The 23,695-nt window shown below is 48.8% G+C and overlaps 1 protein-coding gene across 4 annotated transcripts in view; it reads right to left on the reverse strand.

The window, feature by feature from the left end:
* LOC138300782 (cGMP-dependent protein kinase 2-like) overlaps positions 1-23,695 on the reverse strand; it is a 3,513,105-nt gene that overhangs the window by 2,872,046 nt on the left and 617,364 nt on the right. The window lies entirely within an intron of this gene.

Consider the following 23,695-nt stretch of genomic DNA (forward strand, 5'->3'; position numbering starts at 1 on the left):
CTACCCTACTGGGTGTGCGGGCACAGGAAACTCACTGATGGGCTGCTGAGAGGGTGGTGGTGGTATAGGGGTGGAGGCTGTGCCTGTAGTTGGGATGGGCACAGAGGTGTCCGCCACCGCCAGGGAGCTTCCATTGGAGGAGGTGTCACTGTCAGAACTGTCCCCTCCTGTCTCCGTCGTGGTGCTCCCCTCATCCTCCATCCCACTGGTGCCCTCACGGTTGGTGGATTCAGCCTCCAGGCCCTTGTGGGATGCAACTCCCTCCATTGTCGGTGCCTCTGCTCCTCTGCCAGATGATGCACACAAGGACGGGGTTACAAAACACAATGGGGGGGGAGACAGAGGATACACTTGGTCAGTGCCAGCAACAACACTACTGTGGGCGTACACAACTCACAGGGAACAGTCACAATGCTAGTCATCAGGCCATGGGGTACAATGCCTAACCCAATTAGCTGCACACCTGAAACACACAGGACCCTGCCCAGTTGTAGATGCCCACTAGCATTATTGGGGTTAGAGTGCATCTGAGCTTGCCCATCATGGAACCTACCCTACCATGTTCGCCCTGACCTAGGGGCACCCACAGACCCACATCCCCACCCAGGTAACACCTTAACGTGCCCAACTTCATGATCCTGAATCTGTACTCACCCCCTTGTGGCTGCTGTGATGGCTTTAAGTGCCCATCCAACTCCGGATAGGCCATCGCCAGGATGTGGAACATCAGGGGGGTCAGGGTACGACGGGCACCCTTTCCTTGTTGGGAGGCCATCCCCAGCTGTGCCTCCGCCGTCTTCCTTGCCCAGCGGCGCAGGTCCTCCCACCATTTGCGACAGTGGGTGCTCTGCCTGTCAAAGACCCCCAGGGTCCGCACCTCCTTGGCAATGGCACACCAAATACCCTTTTTCTGATGGGCACTGACCTGCAGAAAAGGATACAGCAGAAAAGGTATTATTCATACCGTCCGGACTGTTATACTCATGGACCACCATATCCCTCCCATCCCCTTATGCACAGACATTGCCCACCAAACATGCAGCACTCTGCCCAGGACCCCTCGGCCCCCCCTACACAAGGCTTACACACACAGCACTCCATACATTCATGCCCCACGCATCATGCTCACAGTGTACTCACCTGTTTGTCTGGAGGACCAGAAAGTAAAGGGTACTGAGGTAGGACCCCATCCACTAGTCTCTCCAACTCCTCGGAAGTGAAGGCAGGGGCCCTTTCCCCAGACATTTGAGCCATGGTCGCTTCCAGACACAGGTCACAGCAGAACTTGCAATGTAGATCCTCTCCTGTTGAAGGTCAGGTAGCAAGTGAGTGAACAGATAGAAAATGGTGGTCACGTCTGTGGCAGTGCGTACCGTCACCACCGGCGTACATCACCATTGGCTCCTGGAACCCTTAGGCCCCAATGATAACCAATGATGTGTTGCATGTCGGTCGTCGACCGCCTCCCACAACGGCGCACAACGTCAGCGGTATTACCTCATTTCCACTTGTCCCTCCTTACAGGTCAGGTGGCTGCCATTTCAGGGGGCACAGGCCATGGCACCTAACTGCATCACAGCAGACATAGGCACCTCAATAGACCTACACATTCACATTAAGTTTCTGTAAAAAAACGCACAGCATATTAATCGGAGTATATGTTTGAATATGACCATCCGCTCACCGTTTTTCACCCTAGAGTTCAAACGCTGAGGATGAATAGGAGATGGGGACATACCCTCGTGCACAGACCCCTGGTGGACCTGGCGACAATGGAGGACAGGCACATTATCCTAAATTACAAACTTGATAGGGCCACAATCCAAGAGCTGTGTGCCCAATTGGAGCCAGTCCTGATATCAGCTATCCACCACCCCACAGGTATCCCCCTCTTCTGCAGGTCCTGTCAGCGCTCCATTTCTTGGCAAGTGGTTCCTTCCAAGTGACAGTGGCCATGGCATCAGGGATGTCACAGCCTATGTTCTCAAACGTGCTGACCAGAGTGTTGTCTGCCCTGATGAAAAATATGCGCAGCTACATCGTATTCCCCCAGGTGGAGGATTTGGCCACAGTGAAGGCTGACTTTTATGCAATGGAACATATCATCAACATCATTGGTGCTATTGATGGTACTCATATTGCCTTTGTCCCCCCCGGAGAAATGAACAGGTGTTCAGAAATCGAAAAGAGCTTTAACTCTCTGAATGTGCAGATGGTGTGCCTGGCAGACCAGTACATCTCCCATGTCAAAGCAAAGTATCCTGGCTCTGCATGATGCCTTTATCTTGAGGAATAGCAGCATCCCATATGTGATGTCTCAACTCTGTGTGACGAATAGGTGAGCCCATGGTCCCCACCCAGTGTCTGGTGGGATATGGGTGTGGGGTTGGCTCTAAGGGTGAGTGTCTGGCTAACAGGTATCAATCGATAACTACAGGTGACTCTGGTTACCCCAACCTCTCACGGCTACTGACCCCAGTGAGGAATGCCAGGACAAGGGCTGAGGAACGTTACAATGAGGCACATGAGCGAACAAGGAGGATCATTGAGCACACCTTTGGCCTCCTGAAGGCCAGATTCTGGTGCCTCCATCTGACAGGTGGATCCCTGTGCTACTCACCCAAGAAGGTCTGCCAGATTATCGTTGCATTTTGCATGTTGCACGACCTGGCCTTGAGATGCCAGTTGCCTTTTCTGCAGGAGGATGAGGCTGGAGATGGTTGTGTGGCAGCAGTGGAGCTTGTGGACAGTGACAAAGAAGAGGCTGAGGAAGAGGATGTGGACAACAGAACTACTATAATTCAACAGTACTTCCAGTGACACACAGGTAAGTCACTGTAACTTCACCTTCCATTGCAGTTTTGTGTTGGACATTGTACATGGCAGATTGATTTTCCAAAATCTATGGCCACTTACTGTACCCTTTGGCATCTCTGTTTTCAGATATCTGTGCCCCACTCTGGCTCCTGGTGTGTTTACTGCTGCCCACTACAGGCCATACCTATGTATATATAACTGTACATTTGAATTGCAATGTTTACAGCTTGTTAAACTAATACATTTTTCAATCAATTGACAGTACTTGTATTAGTTCCAAGGGTGTTTATTTCTATAATAATAAGTGTAGGGGGTATTGCAATGGGCTGGGTTGATGATGGAGGAATGTCCAGGATAGAGTCCAGTCTATTGGTATCACAGATGCATTGTCCAAGGGGGTATAGGGAGGTGGGCAATGGCAGTTCAAGGTGGACAGGGTGACATAATGGGACACGAGGGTGACATTCAGGGGAGTCTTATTTCCTGGTGGGGTCTTGGCAGTGTTCTCTGGCTTCTGCCTGGATCACAGGGACCTTTTGCGTGGTGGTTCAACTTCTGCAGGGGGAGGGGTGCTGGTGGCCTTTTGTTCCTGTGGCGGGCCCTCCTGTCCACTAGCGCTGGCAGAGGTGGAGGGCTGTTCATTGGTGTGGCTGGGGTCAAGGGTCAGTTGGTGTGCCACTGCCTCCCTCATGGTGTTGGCCATGTCTGCCAGCACCCCTGCAATGGTGACCAGGGTGTTGTGGATGTCCCTCAGGTCCTCCCTGATCCTCAGGTACTGTCCCTCCTGCAGCCACTGGGTCTCCTGCAACTTGGCCAGTATCTGGCCGATGGTCTCCTGGGGATGGTGGCATGCTCCCAGGATGTTGGTGAGTGCCTCATAGAGAGTCGGTTCCCTTGGCCAGTCCTCCCCCTGCCGCACAGCAGTCTTCCCAGCTTCCCTGTTGTCCTGTGCCTCTGTGCCTCTGTCCCCTGAACCATGTGCCCACTGCCACTGACCCCAGGTCCCTGATCATCCTGTGATTGTGGGGTTGCCTGGGGTCCCTGTAGTGGTGGACACACAGCTGATTGACGTTTACTGGGGACAGAGGTATGGGCCTGCTGGGTGGGTGCTGTTTCCTGAGGGGGGAGGCTCTGTGGCGGCTTGGGACTGTGGCTGGGTCACCGACTGTCCAGAGGTCCTTGATGGGCCAGGTTGGTCACCCTGATCCAGGCGTGCAGAGCTGCTGTCATCACTGTGCGCCTCTTCTGGGGGGGGGACTGGATGTTGTTGGCACCTCCTCTCCGGTGACAGTGTGTGGGGATCCTGTGGGGATGTAAATGCAGTGTTATTGTTTCTGTGTGTGACATCTTGCTCATGGGTATGTTCCCCTCTATGGTTGTTATTACCAAGGCAGCTTTGGCTTGTGTGAGTTGTGATTTGGTTGGCTAAATGATTCTCACTAGTGTGCATGCCTTGGTGATGTGGGTACATGCAGGTCTGTGATGGGGGTCCATGCATTGGTGTTGCATGCAGGGATTGGTATTGGCATGGGTGGGTTGTGATGGTGGGATATATGTGAGGTGGTGGAGTGATGGGGGTGAGGGTAGGGGTGGGAGTTTGTGATGGCATGCAGGTGGGGATGTGAAAGTAGTAAAGATTTGACTTACCAGAGTCCAGTCCTCGTTCTACTCCTGCCAGGCCCTCAGGAAGCATGATCGCCAAGACTTGCTCCTCCCATGTTGTTAGTTGTGGGGGAGGAGGTGGGGGTCCACCGCCAGTCCTTTGTACAGCTATCTGGTGTCTTGCAACCACGGAATGCACCTTACCCCATAGGTCATTCCACCCCCTCCATGATGTCATCCCTTGCTCTGGGGTGCTGTCCCACAGCGTTGACCCTGTCCATGACTCTCCGCCATAGCTCCATCTTCCTAGCAATGAACGTCTGCTGCACCTGTGATCCGAATAGCTGTGGCTCTATCCAGATGATTTCCTCCACCATGACCCTTAGCTCCTCCTCAGTGAACCTGGGGTGTCTTTGTGGTGCCATGGGTGTAGTGTGAGTGGTGTGTGTGAGGGTGTGTGGGGTAATGTGTTGGGTTGTGTACTATGAGGTGTGTGGATGGTGCATGGGCGATGGTCTTCTGTGGCTCTGATTCTGTGGGTGCTCCTGGTGTGTATCTCCCTCAGTTGTCTGTTTCATGAGTTGTAAGGGGTTGTGGGTAATATGTGTGTGTGTGTGTTTTATAGTGGTGTGGGTGATGTGTCTTATAATCTTTTGTCTTATAGTGTGTGTATGTGTGTCAGGTGTGTGTAGTTTGAATTGTCCAATGTGGTGTTGTTTTGTTAGTGTGTGTGTATTTTGAGCGCGGCGGTATATACCGCCAATGGTTTGCTGCGGTTGAATGTCCGCCAAGATTCGTGGGTCATAATGCTGTGGGCCTATTTCTGTTGGTGTAACGGTGTGGGTTTTGGTACCGCCATTTTATCACTGACTTTTGGGCTGGCGGATTAATCCACAAACAGTACATACTACTGCAAAGCTACAAAATATTCGAACCACATCAGTGCACAGAATGAGCTTATGCAACACTTCCTGGGGTTGGAGATCGAGCAATCACCAACGAAGACCAGAGATTAGATCTAGTAAAGGCAGCTCACGAGGGTGTCGCTTCTGCTCATGCTGGTATTTTGGCCACAGTAACACTCTTATAGAATAGATTCTGGTGGCCGGGTCTATATAAACAGACAAAGCAATATGTCCTTTGTTTTGACATCTGCCAGCAGATAAAGGGCTCTAATATCAAATGTCCACCACAGACATCCCTTGTAGTGTCCAGTAGGCTGTTACAATGTGTGTACCTGGACCACTGTGGACTGCTGCAACCGGATGGTGCATACAAATACATCCTAGTCGCTGTAGATTCTTGTTGGTATGGCCGCAGCGGTCGGCTGACGGTCAAACTGTTATAAAAGATTTGCTGATCTTTATCGGTACATATGCAGTTGCAGCATTCCACTCTGACCGGGGCCCTTCATTTGCCTCTAAGGCATTCTGGGACACCATGGGGACGATGGGTGTTGAATTCGATTACTCCTCACCATACCATCCCGAGGGAAATTTGGTTGTGAAGAGGCGGAACCGTGATCTAAAGCAGTCCTTAACAAGTAGAGTATTAGGTTCTGGCCGCAGCTGGCTTCATCACTTATATGGGGTCCAGAGAGCACTGAATACTTTGCAAAGACGGTCCTTGGGGGGACAAACTCCCTATGAGGTTCTCTTTGGGATACCTTTGTATGTCCCAGACCTTGATGGTTCTGGTATGGTGGCAGCAGAAACACCTTTTGAGATAAATGAATGTCTCACTGTCTTACAGGAGCTTCAACAATTTTTAGATGAAAAATCATCCACCAGTGCTGCCACCTTAGGAATAAGGGAAATTCCAACAACTTCCACTGGATGGATTCCTAAAGTTGGGGATCTGGTTTGTGAAAAGATTGCTGTAAAGAAGGAATTCGGTCCATCCTACAGAGCACCAGTGTCAGTCTTGGGAATACAAGGTACGAGAACTGTAATATTACCACCATTACCTGGTTCCCGGGGAAACAGATTTGTTTCAATTGACAATGTCAAACTACACCATGTGGCTGATACTGCACAGTAGACCCAGAGGTCCCTTGGGTAGTTCCCGATCCTCTCTTACTACCCAACAGGACATTCCTCTTCAGAACAGAGTGACCAACACTACTATGGACTATGCTCCAATGTCCAACAATGCTATAAATTCCTCCTCGACCACGGGAAGGATGGAGAATGAGCTCTTGCGTGTTCCAGTCACCACTTCCACGACAACACCTGATCAAGAATTGGCCGTCTTATACACCAATACAACACAGAGGCCCTCATTACAACATTTTCGCCCGCCAAGTTGTACCGGCCGTGCGGCCGCCAATGCAGCCGCACTTCTGCGGTGCCCATTATGACATCCCCACTGGGCCGCAACATGGGAGCCGGCTCCAAATGGAGCCGGCGGTGTTGCGGCCGTGCGACGGGTGCAGCTGCACCCGTCGTGCTTTTCACTGTCTGCAGAGCAGACAGTGAAAAGCCGAATGGGACCATGTCAGTGGCATGGGGAGTGCAGGGGCCCCCAGGGGCCCCGCAACTCCCCGTACCGCCAGCCTTTTCCTGGCAGTTCAAACCGCCAGGAAAAGGCTGGTGGTAGGGGGACTCGTAATCCCCTGGGCAGCACTGCTAGCAGCGCTGCCCTGGCGGATTACTACCGCTGACCTTGGAAGCACAGCCAGCCTGTTGGCGGTGCTTCCGTCATTTCAGCCCTGGCGGTCCTGTACCGCCAGGGTTGAAATGACCCCCAGAGTGATGGCACTATTTACTATGAACCTCCACGTGAAGTGAACACATCTAAAAGTACTGAACTTGCTCCTCTTTTTGCAGAGACTGGCTCTGGTTACTTCATCGACATTGATGACTTTTCTTCAGACTCATCCACTCAAGAGATTGAAAATGATTCAAAGACACGCAAGCTATATCTATGGCTTATACAAACTACTTGATATATCCCTGGAACTATTTATGGTTCTGCCTAACATTTTCTACCTTATTTCTATGGATTGGTTTTGTGACTGTTTTTTTTCTTACTTATAAATGGTCATTACATCCCTGAACGTGCAATGGTAGCGCCAGTAGATGAAGTTTTAACTCCACAGCATTCCTCACACAAGGTCCGCTGAGACTTGTCCCCGGTGAACATTTCAGCTGTACCTGTTTCTGATGGGATTGTGTGGGACAAAGTTCCCTTTGAAATATACGGGCCTACTGAGGTCATTCAAATTCCATATGTATTCAAAATATCTATGACATATGTTATCACACCCGGTGTTGTATCTGATAAGTATGTCCAGACAGTTGATTCTATGTTAACTGAAATGAATGACTATTTGGTATTTAAAAGTGATGATGTATATGTAAATACAATGAATTATGAGGAAATGTTCTGCTACAATAATTGGGGACATTACTACCTGTACCGTGCAACTCAACATAGACCTGTACTTAATTACACACAGTGGGAACATTGTTCAACGCCACCGGTGGGGAGCCCAAAAAGTTATTTAGAGAAATTCACTTATTTTTCTGGGCATGACACAAGAAATTTGGAGTCATATTTTTTCAAATTGCCTCCTTAAAAAATTTGGAAAATTTTGCTAACAGATACAAAACTGATATATTCAGATGCCTTTGTTTCCCGTCTTACCATTGAAGGTTACGATCACTGGATGAGCAATATTAATTTAAAGGGTATATGGGGACACAAGATTGGCAAATACAGGGTAGGGAAGCCTTTTTCAAAGCATGCCTGATTCCTGTACAAATGATTTTTTTAAATGACACTGTTCAACAGACATCCTATCTCGGGTTAGCAAAAATAAAAGAAATGAACACGCCCAGTATCCCCACACCGGCTAAATTTAATGATTGACAATTCTTCCTGAATAACATTGAAGAAGAGCTAGATGCAAAAGTTCAGGCTGGTACCTATAATTCTTCACTTTCCAGTCCCGGCGGGTGGTTAGTTTGGCCAATAGACACCAATGGTTGTCAGGCAAATTTTTTAAATTCCTCAGGGGGGTTTTAAGATTAGCCGGCCAGATCCTCGCTTCATCTCAGGTCAACACACAGGGATAGTTACTACATACAGTGTGGGTAAACTGTGTTAACAATGGGTACAGTCTAAAACGTTAGCCGCAGTTAAAGGACACCTGAACACACTTTCTGAAGATATAGACTTGTAGGACTTCCTGTTAGGTCCTAGGAAACAGCGCTCTAAAAGATTTGTATATGCTATGTATAATGAGATATGGATAGAAGCTGCTGCACGTTTAAGGTAGATAGATAAGGAAAACTTAGAAAAGGCTTTGGCGGTTGTCGATAATGGCATGAACACCCTGTCCAACAGAACTTATTCACTCACAAACATAGTGTCGTCTACGATTGATATAATTCAGTCAGTCTATTATGTAGCTTGGTTGGACATTACAAAAATTTAAAAATGCCAGTGTTCCATGGAGATACAGTAAAGCGAGTTTCACCATGCTTCATATGGAAAAGTTGGAAAAATTGCCTTTTACGATAGCAGAGAGTCCTTCGACTGTCTGGCTCATAGATGACATTATTAATCTGCCCATATCCACCTTTCGTTTTTCGAAATGCTTGAAACATCTTGCCGGGGGCAGGTATGAGAGTTTGGGCAATAGCTATATTAATGAAGAGTGGGAGTTGCCTTTGGATTATAAATGTCTGAACGGCGAAACAGAGGTCTTTCTTAGCGGAAGCGAATGTGAGACTATTTTTAGTCATTCTATGATCTGCAAGCAGGTGTCCCTTCACGGCCACTGCAATGCGGGGGTCGCAAACTTGGCCTGTTTTCTGAAGGGTACACAAGTCTCTTTGATTCGACCAGCATTTCATGTACTTTCCAATGGCAGTTATGTGGTGCTGAGCGATCAAAGCTGTTGCGGTATGCGACCAGGCACTGCCTACACAATTTCGGTCTCTAATGTTGTTATGTGTTGTGGACATGTTTTATTCCCCCCACACAAGAGATAAAGGTATCAGAAATGTGGCCTCACATTGACACTATTAATGTAAATTATGACAAGCTGAGTAGGCTAAAGGTGCTACTGTTTCAAAAACAGGTCGCGTTGACATCTGCCAGAGAGACGATCATCAGCCAAGATACAATCCCAATTAAATACCAACTTCCCCAAGCACTTTGGTGAGCTGGTATCCAGAATATTCAACACCTCGATCACTACTGGCATTGTCCATTTCTTTAAGGCTGTCTGGTCTGGATTTGTGTCCGTCTTCCAGACTATCTTCGGAGTCATCCTGTCGGCCATCCATTCACTCTTTTCAAGTGTGTTTGGTGGCTTTCTGGTGATTTTGACATTGTTTGGCGGAATACTACTGCTATTTTTTCTGATTCACAGTGGTTGTTTCTTTACAGCTAGACGGAGCGATGGAGCTGCCGCCACCAGCACAACTGTGCTTTGAACGCATGGTTCAGATCTTCAATGTTTCCTTGCTGGAGGAACTACAGTGGAATTGGTCATTGTCATTTCGGGCACTCCTCTGGTGCATGCAGCCTGTCTTTCACTGTGTATGGTGATTCTTCTAACATTTGCCAACAGTGTGTCTTGCTGTCTTGCCAGCATCTCCTGTGGACCAAGAACTGCTGATGTCCCGATGAGGGTTCATACACAATCGTGCCCCATGAGACTAAGGCTGATCCGCAAGGCCACTTATGAACACTCCATCTTGGCAGAGCAGGCTCTTTCATCTACAGACAATGGCACTGATGCAGGTGGACCTGCACATGAGACTACTGCGCACTTTTGCTCCGTGAATCCATCTGCCCAAGTGATCGATCTTACATCAGGCGATTTGGCCTCATTTTTTGATGACTTTTTAACAGGTGACTTCGGAGCTAGTCTTCAAGATCATGACTATAGTTCCCACACTACAATGATTGGAATTTTGTTTATCTAACTAACATCCACTGTATGATTTTAATTTGGTCTGCTGTGCTTGTCATGGTTGACTTTAAGTCTCTTTAGTATGTTTTCTAACATTTAATTTTAACTATGTTTTTAACTTTGTTTTTTATGCTTTGCTTTTAGTCCAGAGCAGTTTTTTAGCTTTTTGGATTCTCTCACCTTCGGTGGTGTCCAGTAATGGCGTCATACTTGTTACGGCAATGGGGAGGGTGTAGTGAATCCTAGTTTGTTTTAATGGCTTAGTCTTTGGCTTGCAGACTCGTGCCCCCCCTCACCTAGTGACATTTAACCTACTTAGCTTGCCCTGTCTTAGACCATTTATTTAATTAATTCTTCTTAGATGGCTGCCTTGTTTATAGTTAGGCCCTTTTGTTTAGAGTTATGTGATTAGGGTCACCGCACTAAGGCGTCAACTCATGTGACAAAGACAAACAAACTGTAGGTGCTCACATTAGAAATTACCGTCCCAAGCATGTGGTGTTATCTATTGTTTTGGAACAACCTACGTCAGGGGTCCAAGGAAATCTGTATAAATACATCACACTTTAGACAGATAATCAGAGGGATTCCGACCAGATACCATCACTGCTATTGATGCTGTACGTCGCCTTGACGCTGACCTGGACTTCGTGTTCTTCTGAAGTCTGAGCTCAAGACCTCATTTAAAGGTAATGAGGGTCGGGGGGTTCCTTCCAGGGACATGGCATTGGCAGATTAGGTTTAACATACCCAGCTCTCCTCTAGGTAGAAGGTTGGGCCTATTACAATAGGGTACTGGGACATATTATACACTTTGGGCCTCATTACAGCCCTGGCGGCCGGCGGTACACCCGCGGTAACACGGCCAACAGGCTGGCAGTGTACCAGCAGTGTATTATGACCGTGACGCATTAGCCACGACCATACCGCCGGCCCCTGCAACTGACCGCCAGGCAGTCATAATCCCCAACCGCCAGCCTGTCCATGTCGGTAAACGCCACCATGGAAAGGCTGGCGATAAGGGGGTCTTGGGGTGCCCCTGGGGCCCCTGCACTGCCCGTGCACTAGGCATGGACAGTGCAGGGGCCCCCAGGCACAGCCCCATCGCACATTTCACTGCCCAAATTTTGGGCAGTGAAATGCAGGACGGGTGCTGCCACTGCACATCAACATTGCCGCCGGCTTTATTGTGAGCCGGCTGCAATGTTGATGTGACTTTTCTGCTTGGCCAGCAGACGGAAACTCTGTTTCCATCCGCTGGCCCAGCGGAAAAGTCATAATAGGGAGCCACATATATTGCCAGCCCTGGCAGTATAGTGGCGCCTGCAGTTTCGGCGGTCTTTTTGTAAGACCGACGAAGTTGTAATGAGGGCCTTTATGTCTAACGCAAGATGGTAGGAGTCTTCATAATCATGACCTTTGTCTTTGCAATTCTATTTCTTGCACTGTTCATTATCCTAATCATTGCAGCCCACGCAATTTACCACATTGTATTAAATAAAAACTATTGAAACATTACTGCGTCTTCGTTATTGCCTGTGTTTGGTTGAGACATGATATATCTGTGAGAAAGGGGTAATCTCTCCATGACACTCCCTGAGATGTCATACTTCTGAGTCCATGCGTAACGGCTGCCACAAATCACCTTTAACTGTTTGAGTTTTTGCTGAGGTACTGCTAGTGAGCCGGAGGGGTTGGGATTACAGTTGCGACTTGTTGTTGGATAGGCATAGTTGCCTACAAACATAAGTACTGTCATCCTTGAACCAGCAGTCTTGCCCAGAGCAAGAGTCCAAACTACGACTGTGCTTCATGTATGGTGGGCAATGTCTGTGCATAAGGGGATGGGAGGGATATGGTGGGCCATGGGTGTAACAGGCCGGACGGTATGACTGATCCTTTCTTCTATGTTTATTTTTCTGCAGGTCAGCGCTCATCAGAAAAAATGGTATATGGCCTGCCATCGCCAAGGACGTGCAGACCCTGGGGGTCTACGGCATGCAGAGCACCCACTGTCACAAACGGTGGGAGGACCTGAGACGCTGGTCAAGAAAGACGGCGGAGGCCCAGCTGGGCATGGCCTCCCAATGAGGAAGGGGTGCTCATCGTACCCTGACCCCCCTGATGTTCTGCATACTGGCGGTGGCCTATCCAGAGCTGGATGGGCGCTTGAGGACATCATAGCAGCCACCAGGGGGTGAGTACAGTTTCCAAATCTGCAAATTGCGCGTGGTTGGGTGGTCTCTGGGTATGGGATGTGCGCCTGTGGGTGACCTTAGGCCAGGCCAGATGTTGCAGGGTAGGTTCCATGTTGGGCAGGGGCTGATGCACTCAACCCCCAAACATGCTAGTGGGCATCTACTACTGGGCAAAGATCCGTGGGTCTCAGGTATGCTGCTATTGGTGTTAGGTATTACTGTCCATGGAGTGGTGACTAGCATTGTGAGTGGTAGTGCATCGCCTAGTGTGTAGGGCTGTTCCCTGTGTGTTGTGTACGCCAACGGTGGTGTTGTTGCTGGCAAAGACCAAGTGTATCCTCTGTCTCTTCCCCTCCCTTTTTGCTTTGTCACCCTGTCCTTATGTGCATTAGCATTATCTGGCGGAGGAGCAGAGGCACCGGCGACGGAGGGAGCTGCATCCCACATGACCCTGAAGGCCGAATCCATTGACCATGAGGGCACCAGTGGGACGAAGGGTGAGGAGAGCCCCAAGGCGGAGTCTGGAGGGGACAGTTCAGACAGTGATACCTCCTCTGATGGAAGCTCCCTGCTGGTGGCGGCAGCTCTGTGGCCACCCCAACTACAGGTACAGTTGCCACCCCTGTACCAGCAACGCCCTCACAGCAGCCCCTCAGCGTGTTTCCCGTGCCCGCTCACCCAGGAGGGTGGGCATCTCCTTCACCCCAGCCACCTCAGTCCCTGCCCCAGTTAGCCCTGCTGCCCTGAGTGAGGAGGCTATTGACCTCCTGTGATCCAACCATAGTAAATGCCATTGAGTGCTGGCAGGGCATTTGCAACATACAAATACATTCCTGGAGGGCATTCACTGTGGCTTGGAGGCCCAACAGAGATCATTCCAGGCTCTGGCCTACCCTGATGGCAGCCATTGTCCCTGTCTCTAGCCTCCCCCCCCTAACTTCCTCTACCCAGTCCCATTCCTCTGAACCCCAACCTATCCCAAGCACACAATCAGACCAGAATGCACCCAAGACAACACACAGGAGTGGCTCAGGCAAACACAAGCACCACACATCATCCCACAGGCACTCACACCATCCAGAAGCAGACATACCAACATACACTGCCTCCACTGTTTCCCCCTCCTCCTCCACTCCTTCCCAGTAGCGTTTCCACTTATACCTGCTTGCACTACATCCCCATCCACTACCACCATCATACCCATCAGTGCACGCCCCTCAATGGCAGTCACCACCCCCACATCCATGCACACGTCCCTGTGTCCTCTCCCACTGTGTCTGTGCCCCCTCATCCCAAAGTACACAAATGCAAGCACTCAGACACTCAACAGCCATCCACCTCACAACGGCATCCAGCCCATGCACCTGCACCCAAACACAGCAGACAGACACCTCCTACAACCACTCCCTCTTCCTCCACTCCCAAACCTTCACCCTCTTCCTGCACTAGTGTCCCTAAGAAGCTTTTCCTCTCCACCCTCTTCCCTACCCTTCCCCCTGTCCTTCACTTAGGGCCAGGGTAGGCAGAACCCAGGCCTGCACCTCAGCCACCCAGTCCACGGCCACAGTAGTTTTGGCAGCTACTGTAGGTGTGAGAGGCTCCGAGCAGACACCCATCAGCACTGGCAGTGTGCCTGCACCAGCTTCCAAGGGCAAGGACAAGGAACAGCCATCAGCTGCCAAGGGCAAGAAGGGACCACCAGCTGCCAAGGGCAAGGAGGCACCCCCAGCTGCCAAGGGCAATTAGGCACCACCAGCTGCCAAGGTCAATTAGGCACCACCAGCTGCCAAGGGCAAGGACAAAGAGCCTACCCCTATATGCAGGAGGGACAGGAGGCCTGGTGCTGTGACAGGGTCTGAGCCCCCACCACCAACCATGGCGCTTCAGCCATCCAAGGCTGCAGGGAAAGGGCTAGAGCCTCCCCCCACCACTGGCAGTACCGCCACCAGCACAACTGCCAGCAGCAGCCCCAGTGGGTAGCCATCCCAGGCTGCATAGGAAAGGCTGGAGCCTCCCCCCACCACTGGCAGCACCGCCAGCAGCACCACTGCCAGCAGCAGCAGCCCCAGTGGGCAGCCGTCGAAGGCTGCAGGGGAAGGGCTGGAATCTCCCCCCACCACTGGCAGCATCGCCACCAGCACCACTGGCAGCAGTCCCAGTGGGCAGCCGTCCGAGGCTGCAGGGGAAGGGCTGGAGCCTCCCCCCACCGCTGGCAGCACCGCCACCAGCACCACCACCTGCACCGCCACTGCCACCACTGTGCAGCCATCACTGCCAGCAGATGGACTGTAGTCCTGCCTCCATGGAGTGTCATGCATCCTGCCCACAGCAAATCCTGTGGGTATGGCACCCAGGTGAGAGACTGTGACCTTGCACTCCCCATGTGCTGCATCACAGGCCACAAGGCCCCCTCCAGAACCAGTGGAAGAAGGCATCGACTCATCCCACTCCTTGCCAGGGTGAAGCACGCTGGGCACAATGCCACCTCCAGAACAAGTAGAAGAAGCCATTAACTCACCCCATCCTTCCCAGGATGAAGCACACTGGGCACAATGCCCCCTCCAGAACCAGTGGAGGAGCCATCCACTCACCCCATCCTTCCCAGGATGAAGCACACTGGGCACGATGTCCCCTCCAGAACCAGTGGGCAAACCACCCACTTGAGAGACTGTGGCCTTGCACTCCCCAGGACCAAGCAGTGGGCAAACCACCCACTTGAGAGACTGTGGCTTTGCACGCCCCAGGACCAAGCAGTGGGCAAACCACCCACTTGAGAGACTGTGGCTTTGCACTCCCCAGGACATCGCAGAGGGCATGTAACCCCTCCAGGAGCAGTGGTGGTGTACTATCTTCCGGCTGAGGTGCCCCCCCTTCCCCTTCCCCCTGAGGTGCCTGTGTATTTTCGACCTGATGCCCCAGTAGTGTTCTCTCCATATTGAGGCAGGAGTCAAGTGGGGCCTTGGCCTATGTGATATGGCCCTGTGGCCACGGACATTATGGACTGGGCAGTATCCCTTCATTTGTATATCTGTAAATACTGTTTTGATTTTTGAGGACATATTTCTAGTATTTTATCTTATTACACTCACTTTCTTCAAATCATTTTGTCCTTGCATTATTCCTGAGGGGTACGGGGAGAATATGTAATGTTACTGCATCTGTTTGTGTGTATATTGTTGGGGGTGGGGGTGTTGCGTGGGGGTGTCACTCTTTTTCCTCCCCTGTGTGCTAGGCGCAGTACTCACCGTGGTCGTCGTCGCCGGTGTTGGTATTCCTGGTGTAGGAGGAGGTAGACCAGCATGGAGAACACCTGCAGTTCGGGCTCCATGGCGTCGTGGTTCTTCTCTGAGTCTCCAGAGGTGAGTCCTTTGCCTTCTGTGTACTGTTTCCGCCATGCTTTTGATGTCGTTGGTACCGCCCCGGAAAGGGTGGTGGACAGGCCTGTTGTAATATTGTGGGCGGTACATTGTCTTCCGCCTGGCTGTTGGCGGTTACCGCCGCGGTGCTTCTTGCTACTGCTGTGGTGGTCAGCGTGTTCAAGTGGCTACCTGTGTTGGCAGTTTCCGCTGTGGTCAAAATTTCATTTTTGGACCGCCGGCCTGTTGGCGGTATTACCACCACTTTAACACCGACCGCCAGGGTTGTAATGAGGGCCATAGTTCCCCATGGAACTTAGTTGCAGGGGATGGTATGAACACATGTGTCACTGAAGGTTACTATATGCCGTATGTGTGTAAGGATAGGTCTAGTGTCATTTCAGTGACATACTACCACAGTGGTGTGTTCATGGGATGTGAAACCTCACGTATCTATCCTCCTGCATGGACACATGTTGGACTTTGCAAATGCCTGTATAGTGATATCAGTGCCACCTATGTTTCTGTATATTAGAAAACATGCAAGGGTCATTTATTTCAGTCAGTGATCTTGTGATACATATGCCCTTACATTTGTCAATAGGTTGCCTTTTGTTTAGAATCCTATACACATTACCAAGCCTGAGCCATTTAAGTGGTACACGTGTGCTGAGATATGTGGTATATGTGTGCATGCCACCAACTAGGCACTCACATTTGTACACATCATGTTTGTTAAGACTATCAAATACAATGGCATACCACTGTGTAGCAGTGTTGCAATCTGGCATAGATGGCAGCCTACTCTTTATCACTACTGTGGAGGTTTGTATGGCACCACAAACCAATGGTTGCATGTGAAGGGGCAGGTTTGTTGAGCTCCAGATTACTCAGGCCACTGCGCACATGGATCAGGCCCATGACAATGGAAAAAGTTTATGTAGCGAGAGCAGTGGTGTAAGGATGTTTTGAGCGGGGGTCTACCCTCTTCATGATTGCTAATCAGCCGAGCAATGTACACTCCCCTGCAGACAGACACATGCAGAATTCTGATCCAACGGACTGGGATTTCATATTTTCCTCTGCAGTAGTTGATGTCTGCCTTCCCCTGTCATGTACATAGGACTGGGTACTTGCACATGTTGGTCATGTCTAATAATTTTATGTAATTAGTAATTTCCATGGGCAGCTTGGTTAGGGGTTGTATCTCTATTGTGACTTTTATTTTGGGAACATGCCAGGGAACAGATGGTGTCATCTGTCACTGCCTCCTGTCATGTAGGCATGCGATGGGCAACTACCAGTTCATATGAGTGGCAAACAGGACTGGGTTGTGTACTAGCCTGGCCATCCTCTCTGTACATATGTTGGATGTTCACATGTAGACATTGATGTATTGCACAGTCAGTATTGGTCTATGTGTGTTCCTTCTCCATGTTTTACCACATTACTTTTAAGGTATATTTTGTCTCCTACATTGATCCCATTCTTCAGGCTGCTTAAATTTTGTACACATCTTCTGCAGCAGGATTGTCTGGTCATACATGGACAGGATTCAAAGTGTGACTTGTGTAAATTGTAGATAAGCACATCTTCTACTACTGGCTACATGCTGGTTACCGTCCCATTGCTGGTATTTGTGAGATAAAATGAGTGCCACACACATATGACATTACACCTGCTACAGCACTTGTGTTGTCTCCAAGTGATCTCCCTTGTTGTATTTTGAGGTATCTGTAGGAATCTCTCAGCTTGGTTGGACATGGGTAAGCATTTATTCCTGCATGCGACAATCTAGGTAACTCTTACCATGATGATGCTGTTGCTGCTGCTGTGTAAAAGCATCTCAGTGCTGCTTTTTCCATGAAGCCAAATTAAACATATATGGCTACTTCTACTCCCATTCATTTTTGGATGGGTCTCTGACATTTTTGGACATTGCTGGACATAGTTGCACATCCCACACCTGATTGCCATGTTGGAGCCCAAAACATGTATGGGATAATTTAAAACTCTGGGTACCTTGCTCTTGTTCTGGCATGTGAGTGACAATGTGTGTTGTGTATTGCTATGTGCTGTTGTTATACAAAGCATACTAGGTAACCATGCTGACACGTCTACCGTGGTTGGGACTAGCAAACCCTTTGCTACCTGGGACATACACATGTACATCAGTCTTCACATGTTTATCTGGAATTGCTGTAGACGTGTCAAGACAGCAGATTTATATTAAAAGTGTACAGCTTATGTACATACTGGGTGTAACACACTCTGCCTACATTCCACCCATACAATAATTTGGTGGTGCATTGTCCCATTTGAATCGTAGATCCTGACTGTGGGTCTTATGTTTGGATAGTGATTCAGCAACCATAGCTGCTTCATTTGTCTGGCAACCCATAGCACACTCCACAGCCAACATGTGTGTGCCATAACTGAGGAACAGCCTACCATGTGTCAGGGTTGTGACCAATAGCAGTGCCAGGACATAATCCCATCAATACGCAGTGCAGGCTCTGCCTCTAACATTGGTTACAAACCCTGTACAGTTACTGAAGGTCCATAGTTACCAATGATGTCCCCCCTTGTCACACATGCAGGCAAAGCTTTAATCACCCTGAGATGTGACAGTGTTCAGTTCCGACATTACTTAAACACCATTTGATCATATCCCCTACCTTATGTATGCCCCCCTTGCATACATCCTGGTAGGTGTGGTGATGATATGGGGAAAGGGCTAGGAATTAACACTTTGCGCACTTGACAGCACATTATATGTTGTGGTGCATGGATCTAGGCCTTCAAGAGTCACATGCCTGTGAATTGCATGCCACTGATATGTGAAATGGAGGCAGGAGACCCTCTTACATCGCAAACAATGGTGCTACCATACTTGTTACTATTGTGTTTCTTACCTGCTCTCTGAGGTTTGAGTTACATTCCAATGGTATATGCAGTGGAGAATGAGTAGACCAAGGAGATTCAGGTGCAAAGTATTTTATTGGTGCTATTTACAATGTGATGATGATAGTACAGTCACTATGAATACATGTTCTGTACTATGTGGAGCCTTCTGCAAACTCCTGAGCAGTGTTCTGTTGTTCCCCCTCCAAATTTGCTCCACCATTATTATCCTCCTACTCGTTAGGGGAAGTCAATCTGTTCATCCCAGAGAACATTTGTTCTTTTACATATCTTATGGAGTATTGCACATGCCAGTATGATTTTACAAACCAGTGGAGGATCGTACAAGAGGCTTCCTCCTGTCAGGGCCAAGCACTTGAACCTTCACTTCAGAAGCCCAAATGTCCTCTCCACCATATTGCATGTTCTTCTGTGCCCTTCATTATATGTACACACTTTCACCATTGTGGGATTGGAAAATGGAGTCATGACCCATGGCTGTATGCTGTAACCTTGATCGGCTGCAAAGGAATGAGAGAAGATGTGTTGGTAAAGCTTGATAGTGGTTTGGAATATACCATGGCAGTTGTTAGTTGTAGGTGGAGTGGGGACTCAGACTTGCTTCTGGTATAGTATATGTCCCTGTTTTTGTGAAATGCTTTAATAGATTTGTGTTGATTACCTGACAATTTTGGGTTGTGGCTCAGGGACCTGGGAACTGACGTATTAAATTCAAATGGTTAAACCATTGAAAAGATCATGGTTGAGGCAGTGTCCTATTGTTGGATGGAACCTACCACATCCTTGCACCACATTGTTGGGACACCATGGCATCACTACAAAGCCAAACTGTGCCCTCCATTTTACCATGTGGCACTACACATGCAAGGCAACACGTAGTGACCATTTGTGGCAGATGATGGTTGCACCAGCCATCAGGTGTACGAGAGTGTGAATCACACATTTGTAGGATGATCAAATTTGGTGCAGTAGAATCTCCTAGCTTCCAATACATGATTTATCACAGACACTTTCAACAACTGCTGGTACGGTGCATGAAAAGTCAGGTATGTCCTCTGTACCCCTAAAGGGTCCTACTAAGGCATCCATGATCATGACAGTTTTGCACAAACTCTGCACCATGGTATACCATTTCTTGTATACAGAACACACATGGTGGTGTTAGGGGGCACACTGGGGCGCATGTGAGGTGGCACTGGAGTGGGTGCTGCACCATTTCTAATGATTCTACCCCATGGCCTTTCATGGCAGGTTAATTTGTGTTCCAATGTGTGCAATACAATGCAGAAGACAGGTGTATGAGCACACTACAGGTATGTCAGATATGTGTAGATGATATGTAGTTGGTAATGGCACCACTTGGGTGGCATTTGGTATAGGTGCTGCCAAAGGTTTTCACACCATGATGAATGTGGGGCTGTGCCTATGTGTGACCTTCTTTACATGGCCACGGTCTATGCCACTGACATAGCTGAGCTATTCCTTGCTTGGTGTAATATGTGTGTTACCTGTATTTAGTTGTAAACCAGTGGACACCTGTAGTGGTTTGTGGGCAGCTTTTGTATGCATAGGGGGCATAGCTCCACCTGTCCTCACGTGGTGTGCCAGTCAGGTCGTGGCTATGTTATGTATATATGGGTATTTGTGTGTGATGCGCAATGATTATGGTGTAATGTCATGTTGCATATGTGTTGTTGCCTATACATCTGTGTTCCCCTGCCCATGTGTATTTCGTGTGGTGTATGTCGTTTGTCCTACATGGTTGGTGTGTTGTGTGTGTACTGATTGGTGTGGTAGCTTACCTACGAGTAGGCCACTGCCATAATGCCCATCCTGCAACGGTCATTGATAGTGGAATGGCAGAATATGTAGGCATCATGGATGCTGCTGGGATATTTTGCTAGGATGTTAGTGAAGAGCCCACAGTGGTCCACAATGGCCTGCACATTTATTGACTGGGTGTTCTTGTGGTTCCTATATAGAGGTTTGGTTGCTGTAGGTGGCACCAGTTGGACATGGGTACAGTCCATTGCACCCAGCACATGTGGGAACCCAGCAATTTGGTAAAAACCTTGCTTGGTCCCCTACTGCAGTAGCTGGGTGTTTGGGAAGCAGATGTGGTGGAGTGTGAGGCGTATGATTGCGTCCAGGATCTTCGGAAGGAAAATCCAAGAAGGTTGGCTGGGACAAACCAGCCACTTGTGCACCTGTAATCTGAAAAGATCTATACACCAGCATATGAAGGACAGCGAGGAGTTTTGTCATGGGCAGAATGGTTGTAGGAGTTTCCACCCTTGCTGCGCTGTGTGGTGCAGTGTGGTGCAGCAGGTGTACAATGGACTCCTGGTTCAGTTGGTACATTCTGATGACATCTTGTTCACTGAGCCTAAGGATGGTTGTCTGCTGTCAGAAGATCCTCTCTCGCCTTCTGCGCTGCTTTTGTGGCTGCTGTGGTGGTGTTTGGGGTTGCTGCTGTGGTGGCAGAGGGACCTGCTGTCTTGGCTGATGTCTGCGGCATGTGCAAAGCTGGAGCAGTACCACTTCCATATTGTCATGGAGGTTGCAATGTTCTTTCGGTGTGTTTTCCTTAAGTGGTGGTGTGTGGGCTTCTTTTTAACGCCTGGTCTGACCAGGCGTTAAATTCTGACACTAATCGGTTTTATCATCATTTTTTAGGTCCACTTCCTTAGTGTTCATTGTTTTTGCTTCAGGAGGTAAATTTGGCACTAGAGGGCTAGCGCCATTTTTTCGACGGGAATGCCTACCTTGCATATAGTTGTCACAATGAGACTTAAGGTGTGTTGGGGCTTCCACAAAATGATGCTAACTCATATAGGGGCATATTTAAAATGCCCTAGCGGCACCTTGCGCCACATTAACGTAATTATTTTTTACGATAATGTGGCCCAACGAGGCCGAAATCCCCACGCCGCATTTAGAGGGTGACGCAATGCATACATTGTGCCACCCTGTAACCCTTTGCGCTACATTATGCCTGCACCAGGCATAATGTATGTAAAGGGGGCGCTTCCCCGGTAGGGGGGCTGGAAAAATGGCATAAGGAAATCTATGAGATTTCCTTGTGCAATTTTCTAAGGCACTTTTAACGCTTGCTCTTGAAAAGGGAGGCTTCTATTCTGTATAATGGGGCCCTATGTGCTCTGCAGGAGAAGCACCAACATTTTGGTGCTTCTCCAGAAGAGTACATCAATAGCGTCATGATAAATGACACTATTGCCCCCTACCCTGCGCTATGGTGCGCCATATTTTAAATACGGCACACACACATGGTGGTGGTGGGGGTGCTAAGGGGCACAGGGAAAGTGGTGTTGCACTCAGTGCAGCGCCACTTTCCATAAATCTGCCCCATATTTAGATGGGTATAGTGTCAAAATATAAATATGGAGTTAGGTTAGTGCCACTTTAGCATACATAAAGTGCAGCTAAGGCGGCTTGAACTTTCCATAAATATGGGCCTTAGTTTTATATTCAATCTGCGTTCAACTTGCATCTAACCAAATCCTGCATTTGACTTCTCGTAAAGCGGACTGGACAGTTTATCCCCTGACATGTTCTTTGAGTCAATAAATATCCAGGGCATTGAACTGTTTAACTCTTGACATTATCTTTGAGTCAATATATATCAAGGGCATTGAGGTGACTCAGTAAGGGTACAGTTGGCATTAGGCCATCTATAAGCAGGTTGAGCCCCGTTACTGCGGAAGCAGCCAGGCTAGGTCCTGGTGCAGCTTCTGGTTTGGTGTGCTCCCCCCACCCCTTTCCTGATCCTCATGCCCTTGGTCCAAGAAGATTCAATGGCTGGCAGTGAGAAATGTATATACGAAACACACAAGATAATACAAAACATACAACAGGTGTAGACTTTAAATAACTCAGGAAGAGCATTGCAGTAGCAGTTAAGGAAAATGAGATCTGAAAAAATCACGGCAGCCAAAACCAAATAAAGTGGGCAAAAAGCCATCTTTGAAGCACCTACCAACAGCTAGTAAGCAAACAAAGTTAACAGTAGTAGCCTGATGGAGCTTCCCTCGCCAGGGTTTAATTCATTGCATCCAGGAAAGTCAATCCTTTCCTTTTTGAAAGACCCAATGGCTGTAATATATGCAACACTGGATGACGCCTCAGGCCTCCCCTGCCCCGTCACTCCTTTTAAAAAGGATAGTATAGTGGCTGCAAGGGTTGCAACTCACATGGCCCAGGCAGTCCTGACATTTAGAAATCCATCTGCATCAAAATCAGAGCTTACCTTAAAACATAATTCTCTTCTTGGTACCATAGCACAAAGTGCTAATAACAAACCCACAAAAATACTTTAGAAATTGTTGCGCTAGTCCATAAGTCATCCTCAACCTTGAACGAAAATACTGCCACCTTGCCCTCAGCTATTGGCTCTACTTCAGACTCCACAATTATTAATCACTTCCCAGCATTTACTGCTAAGCATGAATCCCACATCGACGCATCATGGTCCAGCTCACTTTCGATCTCAAGCAACGCTGATGTGATCAAACCCTTGGACGTTAAAACAATTAATATTGAGGTTTCTCAATCCTCCAAGCCCCCCACACCATTGGGAGGCCTACTTTCAGGGGATATGACTCAAAGACCAGCATCACAAAATCACAGCGCAAGGGAAATGCAGTACATTTTAACAGAGAAAGAAAATAACAATGATGTTACAGCCACGTCTTCGGTATGGGCGGTGCAGAATTCTCACCTAAGAGAAGCTCTTTTTGTATCCTCTCCAATGTAGTGGCCAGCAAGGCTGGGCTCTGAAGAGGTGCGCCTAAAAAATGTAACTCAAGCTTCCTCCCCTCTATGGCATATCGAAACAATCAGTAGAAAAG

Source organism: Pleurodeles waltl, chromosome 6, assembly GCF_031143425.1.
Source record: "Pleurodeles waltl isolate 20211129_DDA chromosome 6, aPleWal1.hap1.20221129, whole genome shotgun sequence".
NCBI classification, from domain to species: Eukaryota; Metazoa; Chordata; class Amphibia; order Caudata; family Salamandridae; genus Pleurodeles; species Pleurodeles waltl.